Here is a 19,218-nt window from a genome sequence, read left to right on the forward strand (position 1 = left end):
AACTCTGTAGACTCCCACACATTTTCTGGATGAATAGATTCTCCCTAATAACTTATCCCAGCCCTTTTTAGTTATGGATGCACGCACTGCTGTAAGTCACTCAAAGGCTAAGAGACTGGATTTCTTCAGTGCCAATGGTCTTTTTTTTTGCCATTGTGATGGATGAATGTTACTGAGTTCTTTAAAGGCTATACTTTAGAACCTGGAACTCTGACTATCAGTTAACAACAGGGAAAAGGCATCAACCCCTTCACCTTCCTGCCTCAGTAACCGCAGAAACTTGTCAATCCTGATTTATTAACCAGTCAGTATGGAGGATGTGGTGCTTACATCATTGCTGATTCTCACTTGTCAGATTTGTGTTTTTCTATTGAGAAATCTGAAATTCCATAGTTATCTGCCTGTATGGAGTAGAAACTTTGGTGTTCTTTTATACAACCCTTAGTCTTTGAAAGATGAGCACTGTTTGAGATCTGTGCTTTGCTTCATTCACAACACAATGGTAAATTGATATTGACTTGTCTAAACTAAGATATGGTAGCTTCAAGATATTCTTGAGATATCATCTGCATTAGATTTTTTTCCAAACATTTCTTGGACTTGGGGAGGATCGAGGAGTATTTTAAGAGCTGTGTTTAATTCTTTATTAGTGATGACTGGAAAAGTTGCTTATGGCGAGAGTAAGCGAGAGGCCATCTGCTGTAATGATGAAGAGGGAAGACTTCAGGGTCAGGCAGACCTAGATTCTAATTCAAGCTTGGCTGCTTATAGGAGCTGAGTCCACCCTGGGAAAATGAGTTAACCCATGGGCACTTCAACTTTCCCTTCTTTAATGGAAATAAAAATAGTACTTATTTCTTGTGGTTATCATGAGTATTTAATAGGAAATTATTTGTAAACTGCTTATATAATGCACAGGTCTTTGTAATTAGAAGCTATTGTTATGGCTATGGGACACAGGAGACCATTGTGGACCAATTACAACCTGGGACACATTACCTCTCTAAATTAACAGAGGGTTTCAAGAAAGGCTAGGATATTTTTTACTATAACCTATCTTCTGCTTTTTGTGTGGAATTTTGGCATTGGGATGTTCCCCTAGGTGGTGGACCTATTGTCCTGGTTTCTTGGGACTGAGGGGGTGTGGGGCTTCCAGTGATGAAATGCACAGACCTGAGATGATTACTTTACCATAGATTGTATTTACCAGTAACACTGGATTTTGGACATGGTAATCTTGTATTATCTATATCTTGGTTCTATTTTCTGCTTCTAGATTTCTTAACTTATTTATACTTACTTAACTTTTCTTGTTCTTTTACTAGATTTTTAAATAATGAATTAGTTCTGTATTCTTATCCAATATTTACTTAGGAAAATTTTAGCATATAATTACCACTTTGTGTATTTAAATGTACGCTTGTGTTTAAAATAGTTACAGTTATGATCTTTGTTGATGTTCAGTGTTTCCATATTTGGTCAGTGGAAGTCTTTTCAATTTGTTTTCTTAGCCCCTTGGACATCATCCCTGAATTTTAACAGTGTTAGTGACAAGACATAAATATGCCCTAGATCTAGACTCAGCCATTTCTCCATAGATCCTGGCTTCTTGTGGGATTCCTGGTTCAATGTAGTATTCTTAGTTATTAGGAGAACAGTGTGGCTATTAGAAGTAATTACTATGACAGATTAAGTTATTTTTTCTAAACATTTGCAGAAATGTGGGCATATATATATATATATACACACACACATGTATATGTATATATAATATGTGTGCATGTTAGAAAACTAATTCACAGACTTACATTAATTATTTCAATTTGTACTTAGAATTACAGGGAGTTTATTTAATCTTACCAGTATTATATCTGTACAGTTTAATCCATGATGAAAATCCTAGTACTTAATATAACCAAGCAAATGAATAGTTTGCTTTATACCATATTTCACATAAATCAGCTTCAGAATGGCAGCATAGCATCAGCTGTTGTGGGGTATCCAACAGAGAGGACTGCTCAGACATGGATTCAAGCCAGAAAGGCTTGATTAACCAGCCTGCCACTTGGGTGTTTAGGGTTCCAGTGTATCGTCAAGCCTTTCTCAGGGTGAGATTTTATGCACAAAACCCATATACTGGGTTGACACATCTCACTTAGCAAGAACAGTTAGCCAAAAACATGATTAGTGCATAAAAAGACTTCGCTAGAACTATGAACGTCAATGGATTGTCTTTGTTTTTGGTAGGTGTTTTATCTACATGCTGAGTCTAAAGGCCTAAAAATTGTACTTCCATCATGGCATCAGTTATGCTAAGGCCTGTTACAAACCTAATAATATGACAACTCAAAATTATTTTGAAAAAATTTGTCATTTTTGCATTTCTCTATGGGAGAGAATCAAGTTATTATCATTCAAGGCCACTTGAAGTTATCCTTTCTTCATAATTACATCACTAACTCTCCATCTTAGCATTGTTTCCTTTAACTTTGAATTTTAGGAATTACTTTGATTTTGCTTTATAATTGTATAAAATGTTTTCACTGTTACAAAGGCTGCTAAATAATACCTGACACAATGCAAGAACACTTCTTTCAAATCCTGTTTTTCTCAAACTTATTCTTTTGTTTTTAAATATGAAATCCCCCTCTGAGGCACAAATAATAAAAACTCAGGGTCAGAAATTGGGGTTCAACCTGAAGATCCTAAAAGCAAAACAGCCGGCCACTAGTTCTGCTAGTGGCTTTTTACTTGGGCACTGGGTATCCAAACTTAGGTCACCGTGCTTGTGTGGCTGTCTCCTGGCATGTCTAGCTCCTCACTTTATTGGCAAGTTTTGTCGTGATATCATTTGTACTTTTTCTTCTTTTAAAAATTGGTCCTCACCTATAAGAAATATTAGAAATAGTGACTAACCTTTTCTTTCCATGTTGTAAGGAGGCTGCTAGTTAGTTCCCAGCTATGTGGCAGCTCAAACCCAAAATAATCACACAGAAACTATATTATTTAAAACACTGCTTGGCCCATTAGCTCTAGCTTCTTATTGGCTAACACTTATATCTTAATTTAACCCATTTCTAGTAATCTGTGTATCGCCATGTGCCTGTGGCTTACCAGGTAAAGTTCTGGTGTCTGTCTCTGGTGGGGCTACATGGCTTCTCCCTGACTCTGTCCTCCTTTTCTCAGCATACAGTTTAGTTTCCCCCTCCTAGCTCCGTTCTACCTTATCAGACCAAGCCAGTTTTTTTATTCATTAATGATAATCACAGCATACAGAGGGGAATCTCACATCACCTCCCATTTTCTGTTTAAATAAAAAGAAGGTTTTTACTTCAACATAGTAAAATTGCATACAACAAAATAGCTATCAAGCAATAATTACAGTTATAACATTTATATCTACTTTATCTCTTATCATAACTGAGGAAAACTATAACTATAAATTCTTCAACTTCATCAAAGACTTCAGAAGGATATAATATTACCTAAGTAAGCTGGAAGTGCATTGTTAGCAACTTCCAAAACTCTAGAATTGACAGAGACAAATGTTTTAAGAAGTTAGGACTTTTCATGACAGTGAGGCACATCTGCTCCTGGTAGCACCAAGCTAATTCAAGAGGAAGATGGGCATCAAAGAGGCTCCTTATGAGAGGCCCTATCATACAACAAAAGTATATGCTCAACTATGTTCATAGCAGCATTGTTTGTAATAGCCAGAACCTGGAAACAACCTAGATGCCTTTCAATGGAAGAATGGATGAAGAAAGTATGGAATATATACATATTAGAGTACTACTCAGGAGTAAAAAACAAGGACTTCTTGAATTTTGCATACAAATGGATGGAAATAGAAAACACTATCCTGAGTGAGGTAAGCCAGACCCAAAAAGAGGAACATGGGATGTACTCACTCATATTTGGTTTCTAGTCATAAATAAAGGACATTGAGCCTATAATTCGTGATCCTAGAGAAGCTAAATAAGAAGGTGAATCCAAAGACAAACATATAGGCATCCTCTGAAAAAGCATGGGATAAAACCGGACTTGCTGAACATAGCGGACAATGAGGACTACTGAGAACTCAAGAACAATGGCAATGGGTTTTTGATCCTACTGCACGTACTGGCTTTGTGGGAGCCTAGGCAGTTTGGATGATCACCTTACTAAACCTGGATGGAGGTGGGTGGTCCTTGGACTTTCCACAGGTTAGGGAACCCTGATTGCTCTTCGAGCTGATGAGGGAGGGGCACTTGATCGGGGGAGGGGGAGGGAAATGGGAAGCGGTGGCGGGGAGGAGGCAGAAATCTTAAATAAATAAATTAATTAAAAAAAATAAATAAAATACCATATTTGACCAGCCTGGTCTACAGAGCTAGTTCCAGGACAGGCTCCAAAGCCACAGAGAAACCATGTCTCGAAAAACAAAACAAAACAAAAAAAACAAAAAAACAAACAAAACAAAAAAAAAACATTCTGAAGGTCTCTGAAAGATTTGAAGAGTGCCTATTTAACTGAAATATACCTCTATATATCTGGAAAACCTAACTTGTATGACGACAAGATTGACTATTACAGATGATTACCTATTAACCTATATTTCTTAATTATACATTACATTTTTAAATGAGCTGCACAAGCAAATATCTTAATCAAGAGCAGAAATATATATATATATTATAACAAAATTGACCTTAAATTTGTATCAATAAACCAAGATCTATAGCAATGCAAATCTCTAAAGCATATTCCCCTTTAAATGTAAATAAATATTTATAGACAATATTTGGGAATGTGGGCATAGTTCTTTCTATACTACTTCCTGCTTTTTGTTGGCCAAAGTAATTTTTGAGAATGTTCACAGCAACCTTTCAGGGATCTTGGTCCACCAAAGCACATTAACCTGGAATGAATTCACAGGTTTTCATCCTCTGTGGAAACAAAAGAAGAACCTTTATTCCAAAGTAACATATCATTAGACCCAAAGTTGGAGTCATGATTCTTTTAGAACATATATGCTGGTTTAGTTTAGTAGCCCATACAATGAAATGTCTCTCTGTACTTTGGTCCTTCATAGTCAAAATACAATAATATACATAATCCAGCCTCTCTTTGCATATTCCATCTTTACATAGCTTTTATTCAACACTGTGACCCATTTAGAGGTCTTTTCCATCTGAATTTGTCTTTATTGTGTATTTATAATTATTTTCTGACCAGGACTGCTTCTTAAAATGCTAAGCGCTCCTTATGAAGTTAAGCTGCAGCATTATTGAGGTATTTACAGTACATTCTGCTTGCTCCACATAGTCCAGCATGGTGGAAGTCCGTTCATTGCCTCTGCAAACTATGCATATTGCCCCATTTCCAAGTATGCAGTCAGTCTATGTCGAGCTATTAAGCAGTTTGTAACATGCTGCTTACAAACCCCATTTAAATGCTCAGCCTCCTGAAAGAACCAGAGGTAATACTGGCAACAAGGCCCAGAAAGTCAGCATTTCAAAGCTGCACAGCTTTTTTTCTGCTACTGATGAGTCAGGAAAACCTTTCTTAATGGAGCTGCAGCACACTGCCAGGAAACAGCAAGAAGCTGTGTTAAACTCTGTATTTTTGTGTTTAGAATTCCTTTCCAAGCCCTCTCAGGTTTTATGTGGACTTAGTCCACCATGTTGGTGTGCCAAATTTTTTTTTTTGCAGGGAGGCTACTTGTTTGTTACCTGGCTGCACAGCTGCTCAGACCCAAAATAATCACAGCAAAACAATACTATTTAAAATACTGCTTGACCCATTGGCTCTAGAATCTTATTGGCTAACAATTATATCTTAATTTAACTCATTTCTAGTAATCTATGTATCGCCACATGGCTGTGGCTTACTGGGAAAAGCTCTGGCATCTGTCTGTGATGAGGCTACATGGCTTTTCCCTGACTCTGTCTTCCTTCTCCCAGCATTCAGTTTAGTTTTCTCTTCTTAGCTCTGTTCTACCCTATCAGGCCAAGCCAATTTCTTTATTCATTAATAGTAATCACAGCGTACACAGGGGGATCGCACATCATTTCCACTTCTCTTTATATCAGAAGTATTGATCGGAAGTAGTGTCCTCTCAAACTCAGTTGACTCAAGGCAGTCAGACCTTAGTCTACTTTTCAAATAGACTGCATCATAACAGCACTGATACCACTGTCTATCGCCCTTAAAATCTTCACTTTTTCTTAGTTTCAAAGGTAGCTACACTTTTATGTTTATCTTTAGTTTATGTCCATTGAATTTTAATCATTTTTATGTCTGAATATTAGTCCATAAAAGATTCTTCATGAAAGGAATAATTCCCATGAATTCTGTAAGATTCACTGCTTGTAAAAATAGACATCACCTCGAGGATCTTTAATTTGACTCTTGGTTATCGTTGTCCTGTGCTGTTGGGAATATGATGGCTTCTGATTTATCTTTTCTGAAATAATTCTGATTGAAAATCTGGAGAATCTTTTCCATATGCCTGAATTCCTGGAGTTTCACAGTGATGTGCATTGGACCATTTTTAAATTTACTATTCTGGACATTGTGTGTCCTTTAGTATGACACTCCAGCTTCTCTCTATCTCTCTGTCTCTCTCCTTTCATCTATGTCTCTGTCTAAGTCTCTCTGTGTGTTTTGGCATGATGGACTCTACTTTTTTGAAGCTTCCTGGGATGGTTAATCTTGATGTTTAAATTGGGGTGAGAAATGCCTACCTGCTGAATAAAGTACACATTTGGGCATTTCCTTTAGGGCATTTCCAGAGATGACAAACTAAGGGGGGGAAATCTAACTTGCATCTATTCCATAGATTGGGTATTCATGTAGAACAAAGGTGAGGAAGGAGAAAGGCTTCCAGGTGAAGGGCTGATTTCTCTTAACCAGGGTCTCCTGGAGGAGAGCAACTTTGTTCTAACAGCCTTGCTTTTCATGATGCACCTGCAGCTGGCTACAGACTGAAGCTCTGAAACATGGGGCCCATGATTCCTTTCTCCTTTTAAATTTCTCCTCCAGGTGTTTGTCAATGGATGAAAAACCCATAAACGCCCTTCAGCATGGCCAATATTCATGTGAAACCTGTGATTGCTTAACATCTATTACACCTGGTGACTTGAGCCTTTCTGGGCTTCAGTTAAAATAAAAAAATGAAGAAATAATTTTTTTGTTTTTTTGTTTTTTTGAGACATGGTTTCTCTGTAGCTTTGAAGCCTATCCTGGAACTAGTTCTTGTATACCAGGCTGGCCTCGAACTCACAGAGCTCCGCCTCCCTCTGCCTCCTGAGTGCTGGGATTAAAAGCATGTGACACCACCACCTGGCTAACAGTGTCTTTTTTTTTCTGTATGAGTGTGTGCTACCTCCTACAGTTTCCATTTCCAAAAATTTATTGTAAAATTATGTTTACTGGCATTCCCTCTTTCATTCTCTTTATCCTTATAAATTTACATTTCTTGGCTTTTTTTGCTGTTGTTTTTAGAGTTAAGGGAAGAGAAATAGTTAAATTATGTGATTGTTTCTCTGTACTTAGAAGTTTTAGGGGTTTGTGGGTATATTTTGAAAGCCACAAAATGACAAATCTTTGTCTGATGTCTACAGGTGAGAAAGCATTTATTTATATTAGCTATAACCTGGAGATAAAGGAAACAGAATACAGCTCTCTGTCAGTTGTTTAAAGAGAAAATGAACAAGAATTGGACTCATGAAGAGCAATAGTGAGGACCTGGGGAGGGGGTGTAAATGTGATTGTGTAAAAAAAGGCTCATAATGCTGTCTGGTGCCTGCTTCCCATGGGAAATTAACTCTCCCCTGTACTGTCAGGTACGAGCTTCACGTCAGTGTCTGAAAATGGAGCCTGCTTCTTAATTCAGACTTAGCGTGTTGGTTGTTTGTGTCAGGAATATAACAATTGATGGTTCCATTATAGAATATTGATCACTTTTAATGAGTATGAAGAGACAGGTTCTGACTCCATAGGACAGTGGATACAGTGTAATGCAGCTCAGTCTTACTCCATTGTGTCTGTGTTTTCCATTCTCAGAGATTGCTGGGCTATTTTGGGGAACAGATTTCCTAAAATGTAGCCAACCAGACCCTTCCATCTCCTGGCTTTCTTCTTCTGCTTACTCCCCTACCATCAGTCAACATGTTTTTCCTGAGTGGGAAATTTTAACAATCGGCTCCCCCCTCCCCAGTTCTTTAGAAGCTTCTCCTTGGGGAGCATAGACTTTAGCCAGGATAACTAAGAATTCTTACAGCTTGAGAGTACAGCAAAGAGATCCTGGATAGGTGTCATATGAAAAGCAATTTAATGTTGGTAATACTGCTTTGTCCCCAATATGTTGATTAACATCATCCAGTTTTTAAGCACGACTCTCAAATTGTTATTGGTCAGGGCTCAGGGAATTATGGACTAGGCAGAAAGAATAGATGTCTAATGGAGAGTTATACTTCAATGTATTAAATTCTGATGATTTTTAAAACATCCTTTGTATGTATAATGTATGTGTGTATGTATGTGTGCGTGCGCGTGCACATGCATGTGCACAACTAGAGGTCACACTCAAGTAACTGTCCTTGTTTGCATCCTTATTCAATTAGTTTCTTGTTCCCTGTTGCATATACCAGACTATCAGACCTTCAAGCTTGCAGGGATTTTCCCGAGTCTGTCTCCATCTCCTATAGTGAGAAGCATAGGAGCAATGGAATATATAGACATATGCTATATAGCTTTATACTTTATGTGTATTCTGAGATCTGAACTCTGGTGCTCAAACTTGCACAGTAAGTACCTTATGCATAGAACCATCTTACAAGCCCAAATTATAATATAAGCAGATAATTGTCTCCCTTGATTCCAAGATTATAACTAAGGATTGATAACTATAAGTTCATAATGGTATAAGAAATGGACGGGACTGAACAAAATATTGCAATATATCTCTGGGGTAGAAGGAGCTGGAGGCAGCAGAGGCAGGATGTGTGGAGATCAAAGCTTTACTACAGAAAGGTTTGAGGCTTAGCCTTTTCATGTACAATCAATGTCTGCAAATAGAATGATGGATTAAGTACTAGGATTTGAAACAGGCTCCACCATGCTCACCCTGGACACATGAACTTACATGTACCAAGAAATGTTAGTCATTAGCTTAAATCATTAATTTAATCCTTCTGAGGGATTTCAGCAATATTACCAGTTCAATTTTCCACATAAAGAAACAGATTTTGAACGTCCAGAGGCATTACCATCCCTGATATTAAACTCTATTATAGAACTATGGTAATGAAAACAGCTTGTTATTGGCATAAAAACAGAGAGGTTGACCAATGAAATCAAATCAAAGACCCGGATATTAAACCACACACCTATGAACACCTGATTTTTGACAAAGAAGCTAAAATTATACAATGGAAAAAAGAAAGAATCTTCAACAAATGGTGCTGGGATATCTGGATGTCAACATGTAGAAGAGCGCAATGCAAATAGATCCATATCTACTCCCATGCACAAAACTCAAGTCCAAATGGTTTGAAGACCTCAATATAAATCTGACCACACTGAACCTAATAGAATAAAAAGTGGGCGGTAGCCTTTAATGAATGGGCACTGGAGACCACTTCCTAAGTATAGTACCAGTAGCACAGACACTGAGAGCAACAACTAATAAATGGGACCCCCAGAAACTAAGAAGCTTCTGCAATGCAAAGAACACAGTCAATAAGACAAAAAGGCAGTCTACTAAATGGGAAAAGATCTTCACCAATACCACATTGAACAGAAGACTGATCTCCAAAATGTATAAAAACTTCATGAAATTAGACATCAAAATTCCAAATAATCCAGTTAAAAAATGGGTACACAACTAAACAGAGAATTTTCAACAGAAGAATCTTTCCACTGATTTTTAGAAGGTTTATTCTCATCTTTGAAAAAATAAATCTTTATATCTCTGTTTGGTATATATCTGGGTGGTCAAGGTGTGTTTACTGAATTAATAACTTTTACCTGCAAATTAATAATTTACCCATACCATCTACAGTCAGAATTGAGGTCACTTCTCTCTGTTGTTCATTTATTATTCTTCCTGTAATTATTCTAATATATATATATATATATATATATATATGTGTGTGTATATACGCACACACACACAGATGCGCACACACTCACATACACATATGACATATGTAATAGACAGCAGAGCCTACTTTGAGTCTAGGACTATAGAATTTCAGAACACCAGTGTTCAATGACTTAGTTTGCTTAGCACCTGGGTTAGCATCATCTGATTGGGCAATGCCAGGATTTGGCTTGAATAAATCATAGAATCATATACTGTTAAACAAGGCAGCAGAAATGACACCACCTATAAGGTCCACGTGTGTGTGCGTGTGTGTAAGAGAAGAACCATGGTGGAAGGGGAACAATTACAATGTCATAGGGCGGACAGAATGTTTATTTGGAATATGTTTCTCTCTTATAGAATAGCATTGATAATGGAAAAATGACATCTAACGATATTCTTAGCAGTTTAAAACCCATTGAACACAATAAGACAAACATTTAGCTGTCTGGAGAGCTTGCGCAGCATGGTGGAAAGAGAAACTATTTAAGAATATGACCATTAAATTTTTTTGTTTGTCTCCCCTCTTTTCCCATCAAGTAATTAAAGTTCTTCATTCATTTGAAAATGGCTCGGATTTAATTTCTTTTTGTTAAGCACCTCTATTTTTCAGCTCAGAAAAAGGGCTATTAACATTCACATTATCCATTGCAACCTCTTTTGTAATATGAAATTTATATGGGAAATGCTAATTGGACGTTCATCATCGTAAAGATAATGATTTCTGTACTTTTGGTGGTGATAATGAAGATGAAAGATGAAAATGATATACAGTGAAAGTGGAATTTTTTTTCATTTCTCATTGAATGTAGGCCAGGGAAGGCTTTCTGTTCCTGGCTTCAGTGACAAAGGAGGGCAGAGACAAGAGCCTAAGGTAAGGTGTAAATTATAAGGACAGTGGTGTTCGTCTGGGACCTCTTCAGTTACCTAATTCTTGTTAATTAATCTAGTTCCAGATGAAGGAGTTGCCAAAGATTTGTCTCTCAGAGATGTGTGTATTCCAAGATTGTTAGATGTGCTGCCTACTACCGATGGGTGAGAGGCTCTCTCTCGTCCCTCCTGTCCCATCCTCTGTGAAGGGACAGCTGAGATGACTACATATTGAGTGTAATAGGCATGCTTCAGGGGTCTTTCCCACCAAACTCTGCTGATTCACTGGGCTTTCTGCTGTGGCCCGGGTTAATTTGCATGGAATTGACTCCTCATGAATGGTAGGGCCAGGGTGAGAAGGGAATCTTCTTCTAGTAGCCTATCACGTTCCAAAACAATGGTTTTATGTGGAAGTCACTGACTTTTATATATGTAAGGGACTAGGAAGACATTTAATTGAATAGACTTGATGAAAACAACGTTAAGAACCCCCTTTATGTTTTAACTTTTTTTGTTTGTTTACTTTGTGTGTGTGTGTGTGTGTGTGTGACAGGGTCTAATGCATTCCATGCTGGCCTAGAACTTGAGGATGACCTTCGACTTCGGACCTTTTTTGTCCATGCCTTTCACTTGCTGAGATTATGGAGTGTCCCACGACTCCCTTTTTTTTTCAGTGCTAGTGTTTTGAACCCAGGGCTTCATAAATGCTAAGGAAGCACTGTCCCAGCTGGGTTGCTTTCCCTGCTCCAGAAGCATCCTGGACATAGAATTCTATTTACATGCTCCTCAACTAACCAAGTCAGCATTTTTTCCTCACCTAAGAACTATCTTGGTCAAAATTAATTTAAAAGATGTATAGTCAAGTGTTGGTGGTACACCTGCAGCTGTAACTTGGATTCCCTGTGCTCCAGAAAAGGCAGTCAAGGAGTGACTTTGAGCTACCAATTAAGGATGAATGGCTTCACATAGCAAATTAACAGGAGCACTTTAGGCTTCTTGACACTACTGTGTGACTTCTTCTGGGACTGTCCATGGATTTATTTATTTGTTCATTCACTGTTTCACCAGATATATTTTGCTCTGCATTCCAGATACTGGGATATGAAACTATCTTATGAGACATTGTACGCTTTAATTTCCTAATATTTTCTTGATCTACTAGATCCCTTTTAATTTAATGCCATTTCAGGACACATTTTTTTTGTTGTTGTTTTGTTTTGTTTCAAATGACATAGACTACTAGTGTGTCAGATGCTGATGCAGGTTAAAAAAAGTCTTTCCTGAAGAAAAAGAAAAAACAAGTCAGAAAAACTGGTGTTACTGTTGTTTCTGGTGTTACTCCGGCATTGGAGAAAATGCTACTTTAAAGGTATTACACTAAGTGAAACCATTACTTTATTTGGTCCAGGATTCGGCCTCAACATTAACAAATAAAATTAAATTTAAAAACCAGGGGCTGAAAATGGCTTAGAGGGTAAGACTGTATCCAATACTGTTCTTCCAGAGGACCTGTGTTCCTGCCCCCATGTAGGACAGCTCACAACGTCCTGGAATTCCAGCTCCAGGGGATATGAAGCCCTCTTCTGGTCTCTGAAGGTATCTGTACTCAGGTGCATATAATCACACTATAATCACACACACATACACATGCACACACACAATTAAAAATAAGATCTTTGAAAAGTTTGTTTTGGAAAGCAAGAGGTAGATGAAGTTCTTCCTAGTGTTTTGTTTTCAGGCAGACTTATGGAGGTCAGATTATAGGCTGTACTGTACTGGGCAGTTCTGACTAAGTGCATGACTGACATCAGTGGCCCCTTCACCGTTCCATCTGCCTACTATCTACACTTGTGTCCATTTTCTCTGCAGCAGTCAGGGCTTTAAACAAATCTTAGTGGTTCCTTTTGTTCAACCCTTGTTATGCCTAGGAGCAAACCCTCACCTTTGGCTTGTTTTCTGACTCCATCTTCCAGTGCATTCTTGTTTATGTAGTTGAGCCAGTCTCCAGCAGGCTGAGCATGCCCCTGCCTGCAGGTATTTTACATATTTTCAAAGAATACTATTCCCACAGGTCATTGCAGCATTCACTCCTTAATTCCATTCAAGCCTAAACTCAATGTTACTTCCTCAAAGATTCCTTCCCAGCAACACTAATGACACTCCTTCCTACTATTCTAAAGCCCATGGGCCATCAGCTCACCTTGCCAAATCATGTGACATGTACGTTCAATTACATGTTTATTGTCTATATATTGTTTTAGAATACAAATTACTGAAGAGATGAAGCTCATTTCTTTGGACACCATCTTCTAGATCTTTCTGCTTGGCCCAAAGTACACACTCTATAAATATAAAGGCATCGTTTCTTCCCACTTTACAGAAGAACTCCTAAGGTTGGATGCTTAAATGATTTACTGCTAGGTAGCAAATCTAGGGTACAAAGTATAGGTTGCTTGCAAAGTCCAAACTCTTGTCCTTCCCCTGAGATCATATCTCACAATGCCTCTTAAGGGTTGGGGCTGCATTATCTGTATCCATAGGTGGGGTTATATATTAAATGAATTAAAAATAACAGCACATGCTTATTGAATATCTTTATTGAAAGGCAATTCTGATATTTTAAGGCAATTTAGTTTAACTGGGATATCTAGGAGATGGTACAGACTTTAGTTTCTCTTCAGATGGCAGAATTAGGCAGAGAGAGTTAGAATAAACCATCGAAGGACAGAACTGCAGCAATAGTTCATTCAGTAAATTGCTTCCTTTACAAGCACAAGGACCTGAAAGAGATTCCCAGAACATATATTTCAAAATCTAGGCATAGTAGAATGTGCTTATAGTACCAACACTGAGACGGTAGATGCAGTCCTATCACCAGAGACTACTGGTCAGTAAGCCTAGCCTACTCATAGTCCCAAGACAACTGAATTTTGAGTAACAATTGCTGAGGTTGTCCTCTGACCTTTTAATGCACACACATGTGCATCTGCACACACACACACACACACACACACACACACACAGACAGAGACGTGCTCATTCTAAGTATTACTCTCATTGGTTAAAGCTGTTTGATTGATGGCCAGGCAGTATTTTCGGGGCAGAGAGAATGCTAGGAAGAAGAAGGGCAGAGTCAGAGGAGATGCCATGAGTCACAAAGCAGACAGGATGGGAAGAATGTACATGAGGTAAATGAGCCTTGGAGCAGCAATAGATTCATAGAAATGGTTATTGAAGTTGTAAGAGCTAGCTAAAACCAAGCTTAAGCTATCAGCTGAGCATTTACAAATACTATTGTATATGTTGTGGTTATTTGGGGAGCAACTGGTGGGACAGAAACGCCTACAGAGTCCCCGAAAATAGCATCTTAAAAACAAGACAAAGCAAACAACAGTAATGAATGGGTGTATATGCTCAGCCTGACTTGAGGTTACCTTGGTGCGATAATAAAAAATAAGAAACTTTTATGTTTTTTTCCTAAATGTCCCTCTTACCATGAAATCTTAATGCTACAAATGTGTTACATGCTTATCTACCACACGTATGTCTGTGTTTTAGATATAAACTGTATGATTATTTTCCTTCTATTCTCTAAGAAAAACATTTACATCATGACCTTGCCTGGTCAGTCCCTTCTGCCTGCTCCCATAAACCCCTGCACAGCCTAGGCTTGAGTTCTAGGATTAAGTTTATGTTCTGCATTGCTGTTGGTTGATTTAGTCTCCTCTTGGTTCACTGTGAATTCTGTGAAGGGCAGGGCCTGTGTATATTCTCCGGGGAAGATTATTCAATGCACTGTCCATGCTGTCTGACCCCTTGCTGTGAGTTCGCCCTGCAGACCTCTATCTGAACTGCTGAAGCAGAGCTGGCTTCTGCTCTCAGTGAATGCTGTCCACTCCATTCTGACCATGGTGCCAGCATCAGCATCAACCCTCTTCTTCTTCCTAGATCATCTGGGGACAGCAGTGACAAGAGTGTTCACAGATACTCCAGTCTGCAGCAGGTTTCCTGGCAACAGAGATGAGGTCAGCACTTCTTGGAACACAATAGCCTTTAAATATCCTGGAGTGCCTGAAGGCTGTGCCCACGGATGGTTTCTGTAGGAAGGCGATAAATTAAATGATACCTGTATCTCGCCGTGCTGTCCCACATTTGTGTTGAAATGAAGGCAGAAGCGAAGGGATTGAGTAGGGAAATAAACTCCATTATTGTTTTTGCCTGTTCTACCTCCAGGGAATGTTCAGCCTAGTTTCTCTTTTTCCCTTAGCCAGTGATTGCAGCCTCATCTGGTAAAGCTGTAGTATTGAGCTGGATGTTAGCTTCCTATGAGTGACAATAGCTTCTTTTAGTCTCTTCTCATGTCTCGTATCTCCACCATGTGTTCTGCGTGGTCTACAGCAAGGGTCTCTCTTATCTTTTGGATTCAATGGGGTTCTGTCAATGGGGAGCTCTAAAAAGACATTTGGGGGAGGAACCAAGACAGCTGGGGTATGAGTTTCATATGTTTTCTTTTTTTATGCTGGTCCACCACAGACCAAGTCACAGCTCTAAATGCACACCTCTGTTTTGGGTGCTCCTCTTCTTGTGTTTCTGTCTTGAGCTTCTAGTAGTCATTTTCTTGGTCTTCTTCCTGATCTAGGAGTGCATACTCTTCCTATTTTTACTTACAATATCTTAGTATCTTAGCATCATGGTATCTCAGAGCCCAGCGATCCCAGGGAGAGAGGCGTTCTCTCAGAATTAGCTAACACTTAGAGGCAAAGCCTTACCACTAAGCACACCTGTGGTGGTTTGGATATAATTGGTCTCCATAACTTCACAGGGAGTGCACTATTAAGAGGTGTGGCTTGGTTGGAGTGTGTATGGCCTTGTTGGAGGGAGTGTGTCCCTGGGGGGGTGGGCTTTGAGGTTTCCTATGCTCAGGATACCACCCAGTGTCTTAGTGGACTTTCTGTTGCCTGAAAGAAGTGGCACTCTCAGCTCTAGCACCCGACCGGCCTGCATGCCACCATGCTTCCCGACATGATGATAGATAATAATGGACTAATGGACCAAGCCACTCAAATTAGACGTTTTCTTTATAAGAGTTGCCATTGTCATGGTGTTTCTTCATAACAATACAAACTCTAACTAAGACAACACCTTTGAGATGTAAGGACACTGCAGCTACTCCACATTCCTGATTATCTCCTTGTTCAGGGGACTTCAGTCAGAGGCAGAGTCCCCTGGCCACATCACCCTAGGCAAAGTACTAGGATTCCCCTTGTTCCTATATCTCAGAGGACACTGAAAATCTCAGCTAGCCAACCTACCATGACAACTTATTCTGCTTTCTTGAGAAAAACAAAGTTTAAGCCCACACTTTCCTTCCTTTTCCTCTGCTTTCTTACTGACTGTGTATTTCCAAGATGCTCACATGTGGTGCGGCATTCTTCTCTCCCCACTTAGGAACTGTGAACATTGAACTACCTTTTCATTGACTGCCATCTCCTGATTTGCTGGCCTCACAATGCTAGACAGAAAGCAAAATCCTCGAGGCTCACAACATGACTCAGTGGGTAAAGGCACACACCACCAAAGAAACAGTTCAATTCCCCAGGACCCACATGGTGCAAACACACCACACACACATTTGCACACACAAAATAAGAAAGAAAGGAAAGGAAGGAAGGAAGGAAAGAAGGAAGGAAAAAAAGAAGGAAGAGGAAAAATATTATCCCAACTACATTTCAAAACTCAGGGCATCCAGAAATTCCCCTAACAGCTATAGCTGCAACCACGGTGCCAACCCAGGATTATTCTGACCAAGGGGGTCAGCAGGTGCAGCTGGGAAGAGCAGAGACATTCTTTTTTGGCCCTGGGCAGGTCTGAATAAATTTAGTCCTGTCCACTGAGTTCACCAGGTGTGCAGAAATGTTGGGAGACTGTGGAAGAGCTCTAGGTGTGGAAACATAATGACTCAGATTGAATGACTGGGGATTACAGGACGTTAGGTTAGTGTCTCCTATCTGTGCTTCGTATTCAACCTTGATCTGAGGATAAAGCAATTGATAGAAAAGGGTGGACCCTTTCCATGCTATATTAGATCTTTATTATCTTCAGTTTTAGTGTGAATTTCTGTGATCACCCGACACTTGCTCAGAACAGATGCCTACAGACCTTCCGAGTGCATCGCCAATGTTATCTTTGTAAGCCCACTGTTATGGGATGGTGATTCAAAATGTTGCCTTGTCCCAACCAGCCTCTGGAAAAGGTTTTGTTACACAGATGGCATAACATTAACTTTTGAGTGGTTTGCAGATTTGGAGAGACACCTGGGTACAATGGTACTTCCACCTACCTTATATCCTAGCTGGGGCTGGGTTAATCAAAAAGAACAGGAAAAGGGCATACTACATGGGTAGAAAAGGATGCTCCCAGAGCAATAATATTATTAAGCATAAACCTCAGTGTCAGGGGTGGGCTACCTCCTTTTGAGTCATTGTCTTTAGAAACCCCCAATCCCCATTGGAGGGTTCTAGAAGGCCCCAGTCTAACAGACATGACTCTGGAAGACTTTGCCCTTCCCCCTTCCCTCTTCCTTGTCAAAACTATTAGATTACTTTCTTAAAGGTAGCCACCAAGGTCTATTCCCTTATTTGTCCCCTTGCTCTTCCTGAGATTGACTACCAAAGATTCGGGTATCAAAGTATTGAAGTTCAACAATCAAAAGCCACATTTTGGCTGCCCTAATTAACATGCTCAACCAAAATTAAACATTTCATCTTCACACGGGGTTTCCCCTTTACCTTCATAAACTGTCATTTACCTATGGGCCATGTCTGTTTCCCCTCTATCCAGAGGCAGCCCTTTGTTTCTCTGGGACAAATACTCCCACCCTCTTTCCCTGGTTCCCTTCCCCTTTTCCCTTGTCCTCTATCTCCTGTCTCTTTCTCTGGTTTTCATTCTATGTCTTTTTACCCTTCAGGGTAAATCAATCTCCTTTGTGCTGAGAACTTGGTCTTGTGCCTATCCCAGTCCTTTCACCTACAACTCATTAAGGCTATGTTGTTGCTCTTTGTTGTATGTCTGAACTAGAAGGTACGATCTTATTGCTGAAAACACTGCATGCCTTGACTGCAGGACACAGAAATTTAGCTACGACTGAGCTGGAACTCCTACCCCGCAGGCTGGCTTTTGTAGTGCTAGAGGGGACCATGCAGGGTGCTGGTAGAGAGCTGTCACCAACATTCCAGTTTGGCTCTGAACCCTGCATACTAAAATACCAAAATGCCAGGCAGGATGTGCCTGTAATAATGACTCTGCTGTCATGTGTAAGACCAACATCCTTCTGGCTGGATTTAAAGCCCACTCCATAAGAGGGAGGTCACTTCTTATACTGTAAGTTGGGACAAAAACTTGCAGTTGGGGAGGTCATAGGTCCCAGTGGGGAAGCAATGTATATTGTTTTATTAGGAGGATGTGATGTGACTGTCTAAACTGTCTTCAGAATGTGTATGTTCATGCCCTTAGGTCACCGTTGCTGTCAGTCTCAGCTCGTAACACCACCCATGTTGCTCCTGACAACAAGGGACTATTGTGGCATTGTGGCCTAATTCTCAGCTAAAGGCAGACATATAGCCAACCACTTCAGAGTTCAGGGATCATTGTAGAAGATGGGATAGGAAGATATAAGAGCTGCAAGAAGGGGTGGAGTATTATGTGGGAGTTTTCTAGGGAACTGAAACATTCCATCCTGTAGGCAAACTCTTTAAGCCAGAAGAGAAATGACTCAAAACAGCTTCAGGGAGTCCTTAAAACTGACTAGATTCTCCAGGCCCCTCCTTCCCAAGGATAAACTAGCAAGCTACAAAAAGACTCTTGAGACCAGAGCAGCCACCTGGAAGAAGAAGAAATCAGGTGAGTTGCCTCGGAAGAGGTTTAGACTATGTGAGTATCTTGAAAGGACAAACTCCAGTCTGTTGAGCTGCCTGCAGGCTGTGCAGTGTGCTCCAGGTTCCCAGCTTTTGTGAGCTGTCATGGTACGGGGTGGGCTATGGTGATGCAGCTGTCTTTGAGTCATTCTGCTCCTGTAAGGAACTCCTCACCCATATTCCTGTAGGGTAACCCTGATAAAACTCACTGGTTCATCAAAACAAACAAAAAACAAAACCCCAGGGCCCATTTTCCTGAGCACAGTGCTCCCTTTTAAATGGTCTTCCAGAAGATCCCTCTTT

Source organism: Microtus pennsylvanicus, chromosome 2 (assembly GCF_037038515.1).
Source record: "Microtus pennsylvanicus isolate mMicPen1 chromosome 2, mMicPen1.hap1, whole genome shotgun sequence".
Lineage (NCBI taxonomy): Eukaryota > Metazoa > Chordata > Mammalia > Rodentia > Cricetidae > Microtus > Microtus pennsylvanicus.